The sequence below is a fragment of the Patella vulgata genome, chromosome 8 (assembly GCF_932274485.2).
Source record: "Patella vulgata chromosome 8, xgPatVulg1.2, whole genome shotgun sequence".
Taxonomy (NCBI): Eukaryota; Metazoa; Mollusca; class Gastropoda; family Patellidae; genus Patella; species Patella vulgata.
Genome location: NC_065886.2, coordinates 22608529 through 22618909, shown reverse-complemented (window position 1 = coordinate 22618909; position 10381 = coordinate 22608529).

Sequence of the window (10381 nt, the reverse complement as noted above, 5' to 3'; positions counted from 1 at the left end):
GCTGATCAGTGTGGAACCGCTGTAAAACTCATCAAACTGAAACTCTACATCATCGTTCATCTATAGCTGGGGGACACGGTGGCTTGCTTACCTGGAGGTTCAGTGTTTGATCCCTGCGTTGGCCGAGAAAGTTCATTGGGATTTTACGGCGTTGTACCCCTTGTCAGTGGTGCAGGACAGAAGACCAGGCAAGGGACAACGTATAGTCCTTCGGATGGTACGAAAAGCCGTTAAGGTTCCCTTGCCAGTTGGAATTCGATATAAGAGTGTGCCGTAGTGCACTGGCGTATGCCAGTCTTCATTATCCCAGTCGGAACAGAACAGTAGGATGTTAAACCCCATTTCTTTTCATCTATAGCCATCTAATAAAAGCCGATAAGAATAGTCTACCTACTTAGAATATGAAAACAGGGACATAGTTAAAGTCAAATCTTACGAAATTATCGCTGGTCTTATTGGAAAAATGCCATTTTAGCACTAAGTTCTTTTGAGCAAATCTGAATAGGCTAATGGAACAATAGAACAAGCGCACCTTAACGTTGGCAAATACGTAAGACAATATGAACATAACATGATTCAACTGCAGGTTGTGATATGATAGTCATGGACACTTGACTTGCTTTGGGGATATGTTGACAGATGAAGAACTTATCGCCCCAATAGAACCACTGAGCTGCACACGCGACTGATACACGCAATAGCGCCATACACGCGGAAGGGGTTTATTGTCAAATTTAACACTTCAAGGAAGGGTTGATGAAAACTGCCGTGTGCTAGTTTATCCTATCCATGTTTGCTTTCCTATCGGTTCTTGCATAAGATTTACTGTGAAGTGTATCATTGCTTTAGTGTGTTACGTTTAATTTGATCGGGAGACGTGTTCGTCGACGTCAACGTCAACCGATAACACTGCAAGAATTGGCCGTGGCACTGCAAGAGGAGTTGGTCAGATTGCCCCAAATCGTGATTGGACGGTTGATTAGGAGCATGCCACAACGAATTGCTGGATGTTTGGGGATTGGTGGAGCAATTACTCATTATTAAGACAAAAATCAAAAACTTCCATTTTCACTTTTGACAGTGTATCTCTTTGCGAGTGAAATGGGGCCGTCAGATAAGCCGCCCATATGAAATGTTTATGTTCATGTGTAGGCAATTGGCCTGTTATTATCATACACTGGTTACCTCTAATAAAAACAGCAGTGCATTTCCGCAGTTTTGTATTGTTTCTGAATATCCCCTACTTTTTTGAAGAGTATATTATAGTTTTATTTCTAAAGCGCTACATTATAGCAATTGTTATTTCTAAGCGCTGTACAGGCATATACATGCAATATAGATGATTAATATCTACATTCAAGTTAAACCAACTGTGTCTATATATTTTTTAAGTCTTACGTCGAGCTGTATAAACTATATGATTTATTGGCATTAAAACTCCAATGGCTGGTTAACAATGCGCAATTAAAGACTATAGTTGGATCTTTGTAGAAATAATCATAGTAATTAAATTAAGGTGTCACACGATTGCACATAATATAAACTACGATATCATAACATTCTTTAATTACAATTCTCAGTAGGGGAGGGGTATAATTTATTGTGATTATAATCAAAACAATAAATCCCGTCCTATACTCCAAACAAGACATAGCAAGAAATACCTCCTATTGCGAACAGTTTAATATACCTAGAATTTTCTACACCAACTCGGGGGGGGGGGGGGGGGTTAGAGAAACTCGACTCCCGGTCCGTCCCTTGTAATATCAAGGCCGATAGTTATTCAATTCACGACAGACACTTGTAATTACCACAGTAGTACATTTTATCACAAGCAAGGGACACTAGGGGACCAAGGGTCCCTGACTTTGGCCTCGCGAGGGATTCACACTCTATTGGAGGTCCGGTGAGGTACTCTCCTTGCTTTTATAAAAATGACCATAATAAAAGGTTTTCTGTAATTTGTCCTGATGTTTCTAACTTATTCACAAATTTGGTGTGTGGCAATCCTATTTGAAGTAAGTTTTGAACCCAACATTGAATTCAGTAACCCTAAAAATCCTTATTTTGGTTTCAGTTTTACACCATCTGGACCATTCTTAATTAGTTTTTTTAGATAGAGATTGAACCAAACAATCACCAAACCCATATATAAGACATATACCAAGCCATATTCAACGGAAAAAAATGACAGTTAATTCAAATTCCATCTATTTAGATTTCATTTTGCCGGCCATTTTGAATTTCTACCATCAAGAATACTCGGAATTTATTTTTGAGATCAGAGTTGATCCCAACAACTCCAAAACACATATATAAGATATATTACCAAATTCTGCGACTTTGGACTAAATTTAGCCGGACATTTTGAATTTCTGCCATCATGGATTCATTTTGAGATCAGTATTGAACCCGGCGACATCGAGAACCGTGTAAATGACATGTTACAAGTAATATCCAACAGGTAAAAATGACGATTAAATTAATATCAGCTGTCGGAGACCGATAACCATATGAAAGACAGCAAAAGTCATATCTTACGAGACTATCGCTACCCTTTGATTACCATATTTATGGGTTTTTTTTTTTAAATTCCATTATATTACCAAATTTGGCAGGCATTTTGAAAGAAATGCCCGGCGCCATATCAAAAATACATTTTTTTAATTGATGTTTGTCAAATTTAATTTTTAGGCACATTTCGCTCGCATAATCCCTCTGTGTTTGAGGAATTTAAAAATAAATTATTTATCCTCCCACTACTAAAACACACTTATTACGAGATATGGCTCTTCGAAAATTCCTGAAGACCGCCATATTCAATTATGTTGATTACGTCATTTTGTCTGACATATTTATCATTGAACTAAACTGCATTGGTTTCTTTTGCAATTTGTTTAAGGTAAAACGCTATCCCACCCAACATAATAATACTGCAAGAAGTATATAAAGCTGTAAGACGCCATGGTACGTCATGGTTTTTGTGGCGTCATAGTTGGGACCCAAAATGGCGCCTGGAAATGAGTTGTCTTAACTTTCCCTATATATGGCTTTGGTTACGGTAAGGTCGTAGGGATAAAATGGCAGCATCTTTTAACTCGCGAGTATCGATTTCCTATAGGTCGGTATTACATTTATTTGCACTAAAGTACACGGTTTCAGAGATTTCGTCGATTTTCTGGTCCACTGGCGGCCATCTTGCAATTATGTTAATTATTCAAATTTCCCCAAGACCGATAACGGCCGCTTTTGTTATGGGAGTACTAGAGGCCATACCTGAACGGTTCCCAAAGAAATGATTTCTGTTGCAGTTTGTTCTAGGTCCCCCGACACATATTGTTATCTCTACCCACCTAACTCCATTTATAACATTTTTATGAAATTTGTCAGTTTATAGTGTACTATTTCTGTTTTGTAACAAACTTCATTGTATGGATCCAGACCACTAAATAATCACCTCAGTTACTTCCCTTTTGCATGACAATTTGTATCCACCCATATTTTCATGTGGATATGTGCTGTCGCCCCTGTCTGTCCGTTTACAATTTGTTTGTGGACACACTCTATAGGTCACAATTATTATCCGATTTTGACCAATCTGATTAAAACACAGATCTATTTCGTTTTGTTTTTTTAGTTCAAAATTTCGTTTTACTTGCTTTTACTACACTAGGATCTAGAAGGGTTATATCATCTGTATTTTGGATGACATGGGACATTAGTCAATGCAATGGTCTGTTACAGCGAGGTGCACGGAACTTTGGGTAAACCACTAGAAACGTCAACACTGATGGATTAATCAATGTCTGACGTCATAAGGTCAATAGCTGCGCGTATGACACTGACACAATCTTCCTTTACAACTGGTCAGATCTTCATGTAGTTTAGGCCATCGAAAGTATAAAGAAACGAAATATAGATCTGTATTTTAATCAGATTGGAATTATAGGATTATCCCAAAGATCTTGATTCCTTTCGATATTGGCATGTACATTTATGGATTATGGCCCCTGATTGTATGAAAAATTATTCGTTAGCTTATGGACACTAGAGGTCATATTTGTTATCCGATTTATGTAAAAACTATATATATGGTTATAACCCAAAGATTTTGGTGCCTTTCGATATTTGCGCATATTGGACTCTAACTCGGGGGCGGATTAAGCGATCGCCCAAAGGGCGGGGCGGATGAAAAAAAATAATTTTGTCCAATTCGTCCAAAAAACCTTTTTCTGCTGAACATTATATGGGGGAGGGGGGTATTGGACCGGGCATGGAGCGATGATGATCATGTATGTGGCCGGTGTCTTTAACGGGCCGGCACGCCATCACTGGAGTCTGGAATGGACTGGTATAATAGACTCTGTACAATGGTGTCTCGTGGCCTTCCATCACGGGAGGAATCAACTAGCGCTCCCAGCAACAAAAATGGGACATTTTTCAATGAAAATATTCCTACTTATTCAATATTTCTAACTGGTCAAAATTTTCTCAACTAGTCCCATTTTTTAACCAGTTAAATTATCTTAACTCTTAACGATACAATGATAATACGTTAATTAATAAAATGACGATATGATAATTTCACAGTGTTGATGGTTGTAAATTACTTGCAGGTCGGGGTTTTGGCCTAAATTAATCGATTTATGAGATATATTATCATAATGAGATATGCCACCAAATCGCATATTTGGGGTTCATTTTTCAAAATTTTCCAGGGGGAGAGCCCCCGGATCCCCCCCCCCGTCCGGGCCCCGCGGACATTAAAAGGGGCGCTCCGACACGGGAGCCCGGGCCGGTTTCCGGCCCCAATCCGCCCCTGCTCTAACTTCCTGGATTATGACCGAAACTTCCGGGAACCTCATTTGTATTATGGTACGGCCGGCGATGATCCATACATCTTAGTTATGTCGCCGTTTGCCGAACTATTCACGCATCTTGTTGGCACAATAGAGGCTCTGATTTTACAATGAGATTCAAAGTAAATATTAGCTTGTCGTAAAAGAAGGCAAAACAGTTCGGCAGTTTTTTGTTTTTTTAAATTTTAACAGATTTTTCCTAAAACTTGAAGCATGACCACGAGGATCCCTATTTCTTTTCGAAAAAAAAGGGATTTATGTCACTTTTTGTGTATAACTGTATAAACTACTTATGTCAGAGGTCACGGGGGGGGGCGTCTAGAGTGCCACGCTAACAACTCTAGCTAGCCGGTCACCTCTGGCTTACGGTTGTGGTTTCGATCCCTGGTGTGAGTGTATGCGGCTTGGAGATAGGGGCACCTACTCAACCCCGTAGGTTTACACCGGATATTCAGGTGCCCTCCCACAGGAAACAACCCTGTGCGTGCGCTGAGATAATAAAAGAAAAATAAGACTTGTCTGCGATATGCCTTTGGTGGAAGCGGGCGTTAAACACCGAGAACAACAACGGAGGTCAGTTGTCACCAGAGAAGCAGGGAGATAAGGCGGATGCTAAGGAGTTTGTCTTACTGTGAACTTACCATAGACTTCCATTATAACAATTTCCATTAAGTAGCTCAAGGTTATGGGCCTGTGTTTCACCATGTAACTCTCTAAGGACAAACGTTTTCTTCAGATCTATATATAATACCATTTATTCAAATTAGTGAGACAAAAAATCCTATTTAATCCCAATAGTTTCTGTTAATTACTTCTCTTAGAGTTATGGATCTAGTTAATTTGTGATGGCAACAATGACAAAAATTATCATATGATATTGAAATATAATATTTGCATTATTGTCCCCCGCCTTTCGAAGAAAGACTTGATCTGATTGGTCGAGACTTCGGAACACAATAACTCTCATAGAATGTTCAAACTTGTTGTAGCACTCGACGAACCTCAGCAGACTCGTGTACCCTACATCTAGATCACAAACCTCATATTTCAGAGATGGTGCTATATACATTTTCTACGTAGAAACTCACAACGGGACTCAGTAAGCAAAATTGACATTATTTTTCATCAAAACAACGATTGATTATTGTTATTTATATTTCTGCCACATCCAACTACAATTTAGCATATAATCCTACCTGAAAGGGGTATCAATCATCGTATTATTAAGATGTTGCATGCATTAATAAAGAAATTGAGTTGCCCAATCGTAGCTAAAAACAAGCATATCAGTATATCTCGATGTTTTTGTCCCCTGCCTTTCGAAGAAGGCAGTGGCTATTGTTCGTCTGTTTTGCCCCCCCCCCCCGAAAAAAATTTGCCGACCATAGCTCTAAAATACCTACTGTAGACTGTGCCTGGTGTGACCCCCCCCCCCCCCTAAAAACCTCACTGCCCCTCCGAAGCTAGCAAGCTGGCTACGGGCCTGGCTAAAAGGTGAATGCCTTGACTGAGTTCAATGATTAACATTTCGAGCTAAAGCTAAGCAGAGCTAATCAATTTCATTGGTCGATGCGTTGGGACAAGATAATCTTGATTCTATCTGATAGAGAGTGATGAAACTTAGTGTATAGTTTAATTGCTTGACGCTTTTGAAAAAGAAAATGTGCGATTAATTAATATGTGTCATCTATTTATTTTGGGATTTCGGCGGGGGACATTAGCCTCACTGTTGGCTTGTTAGTAAAGTTTTAGTAGCTACCCTACATAACATCAAGCCTCGACTGTATGACGAAGTCCGCCATTGGAACTACTTTCAAGTTCCCGGATTACCAATGGTGAAGCATGTTTATCTTACAAAGCTTTCAAAGTCTGAAGATCCGAATTTCTTTAAACAAGTGGGTGACAGCGACGAAACCCCGAGTAGCCTATAGATTCATTATATCAATTCCTTGACTGAGTTCGATGATCAGAATTTTCAGCTTAGACTAAGAAGCGATAAGCAATTTGATTAGTCAAGACTTTGGAAAATACTAACTCTGCTTTTAGTTGACGTAGAATGTTTAAACTTGGTGTAGATGTTCATTACATGAATGTCTTGGACTGAGTTCAATGATTAACATTTCGAGCAAAAGCTAAGTGGAGCTAAACAATTTCATTGGTCGATGCGTTGGGACAAGAAAACTTTGACTCTTATCTGATAGAGAGTGATGAAACTTAGTGTATAGTTGATAATCAGTTTGATTGCTTGATACTTTGGAAAAAATGATTAACATTTCCCGCTAAAACTAAGCAATTTCATTGATCGATGCTTTAGTAAGATAACTCTGATTCTAACGGATAGAGAGTGATGAAGCGTAGTGTGTAGTTTCACTACTAGGTACTTCAAAACCTTCACTGAGTTTGACCGTGATGCTTAGATAAAGTACCTGGGATTCCTATACGACTAATTAGATGTGGTGTTCAAATTCTAATAATCAGTCATTGCAAATTTTATGGGTTATCTGCAGATAATTATTAAGAACCAGTGTTCAGAATTTCGATGCCCCCCCCCCCCCACACACACACACTGGCTACATACTCTGTTGACCAATATCTGAATGCCAAAAAGAACAAATCATCAGTTTAAAATTTAAAATATGTGGTGATAATGGGGGCATGACTCATGTTCGTTATTGGGGTGGAATGTAGATCTATCACGAAATGCTTTATTTCTAATGAATGCATACACAAAAACTGAATATTTATACTATTCGAGTTCTTTCAAGCGACGCGCGTATTTTAGGTCATCATACATACAGGTCAGAGGGAGTGGTACTGTGCACTACAATTACAAAGAAGCGTTATTTAATTGAATCCAAGTTTTATATTACGTATTGTTTAATGGTCGAGAGCGAGACATTAAGTAATATATTGTAACAACAAGAGGACCGTCAGGTCCGAGTGTTTTTACAATATATTACGCAATGTCTCAGCTCGAGACCATTAAACATCTTAAAATACAGACACTCCGCACGTGCGTTTACAGTGAAATACGTCACTCGAGTCTAATATTTGACAAGGTACGATTGGCAAGTTGCCCGTACAATTATTTGAAATAATGGTACGCCAACATCAAAGGGTGACGTCACATCTGTATTTTAATGCTATATACAGCACAATAAATAGGATGTGTGTGTATGTTATGGAAGACCAAACAGCTCTTTATTCAGTGTTCTTACTTCTTAATTCATAGTCCGTAATTCTTATTTCTCCACTTGTGGTATTTCGACATTTGTATACTATGATTAACATTCGTATCTTATAATCATTATTTGTTTCACAAATCAGACATTTGTCCGATCATATTTGTAAATCGCATCTTTGTTTAATTATATTTTATTATAATTATAAAATTTCTTTTAGGAAACTTTAAAAATAAATACATTTACATTTCATCAGAAACATACAACGAAAACAACTCTCGAACAACAAGTTTCCAAATACCAATTTTGCAAAACAAATGTCAAAAAAACATTTTTCCATCGAACCTGAACATCATGACGACAGAGGACGCTAGTGATGGGCTCTGGAAGGGGGCTCTATACCAAGGGGATCACGTGGCTAAGTGGGTGAGACGCTAGCTCGCTAGCCTGGAGGTCGGGTGTTCGATCCCTGCATTGGCCGAGAAAGTTCATCCAGATTTTCCGGCGTGGTTCTCCCTTGTCAGTGATGCAGGACGGAGGGGCTGACAAGGAAAGCTGTCTAGTCGTTCGGGTGGGACGAAAAACCGAGGTCCCGTGTACACATTGGCGTGCACGTAAAAGATCCCTTGGCAGTTGGAATTCGATATAAGAGTAGGCCGTAGTGCCGCTGTCCGGGCAAAAATTCCCTCACAGCACACTGTATGGCGTATGCCCGTCTTCATTAGCCCAGGTTAGGAGCAGAACAGTAGGACGTTAAACCCCATTTCATTTCATTTTTTTTTTTTTGCTCTATACCAAACAATAAAAAGCAGTAGCTGCGCTGTACGGTTCTTTGATAATATACATTCTTTCTTGTAATTGTTACCGTATAGAGTTCCAATATTGTACATAAGTTAAAAGTATAATTTATTCAAGTGACGACGAATTTAAGGGCTTGAATAAATCGCCTATTTTCAAGTAATTTGATTGGTGGATGCTTGGTCATTGATTGGTTAAAAACCAAACTAGCCTTACTCGATCTTTCAAGTGTCATATTGAGTAATTTTATTGCCTTCAGTCACCCCAGCGTATTGTTTGAAAAGTCTTACGCGCCACCATTAATTATACGTAAAATACAGATGTGACGTCATCCTTTGATGTTGGCGTACCATTATTGCCAATCGTACATTATCTATACTAGATGAAATATTGGACTCGCGTGACGTATTTCATTGAAAAGCACGTGTGGGATAGTGTCTGTATTTTAAGTTGTTTAATGGTCTCGAGCTAAAGACATTGCGTAATATATTGAAACAACACTCGGCTTACGCCTCGTGAAGTATCAATATATTACTTAACGTCTGGCTGTCGACCATCAAACCATATTTAAAAGCATACTAAAATAACATACAATAAAGGACTCTTCTAGTGTCTCTTTAATACGTCAATATTCTTATATAACAGAGTTGCGCTGTTATCTATCAACGTCAGCAAAGAAATTTTACTTTAGTTTTAAAATAAAATACGCAAATTAAATCTTATTAATTAAATACGTTTGCAAATAATATATGAAAATATACACTACTACAGTATTACTCAGTGGCGGATTAAGCTCCACCAAGGCCTGAGGCGGCAGTTGCTGGAAGGCCTATTTAGTTTTTAAAGTTAGAGCCAAGGTAGTTGCTAACATTAAAAACGGGATTCGTTACTGAGGTTATAATATTATTAAAATATTAGTTATAACTATTGAAATTTGTCGTACAAAATGCTTTGACAGCAGACACGTCACCGGAAACCAACTGTACATACACCTATTTTCAAGGATAATATTTCCTCATGATGGGGTGTTTACATCGAAACTAGCGCAAGATCTTTTGCTAGATATTTTTTCTTAAGCCAAAGTCGTTTGATATTGGTAATGTAACTTTATATGCCCATAAATGACGCCACGTGGATACAATATATTAAGCAAGACATAACCGAAAACTTACAAGGATTTAACGTACATTGTAGGCCTACGTTTAAAAAATAAGATCAGATCTCCAAACAATAGGGCCTATTTAAAATGGCGTGGGCCTAATTAATTTCGGGTGAGGGCCTATGTTGATTCCCGTTGGGCCTACCCCCCCCCCCCTAACATTCATTGTCTTATATGCGTTTTTAATCGTATCAGACAAGTCTAAAAAATTTTTTTTACAAAATCTTTGGGCCTGAGGCTGCAGCCTCATCAGCCTCACTGATAATCCGCTACTGGTATTACTGGATGTTTGAAATCTGTATTGTGTGTAACTTTTATCTGTATACAGTGTCAATATTTGTTCTACACGTCTTTTTGTATGACCCGGTGACGCCTTGTTTGTT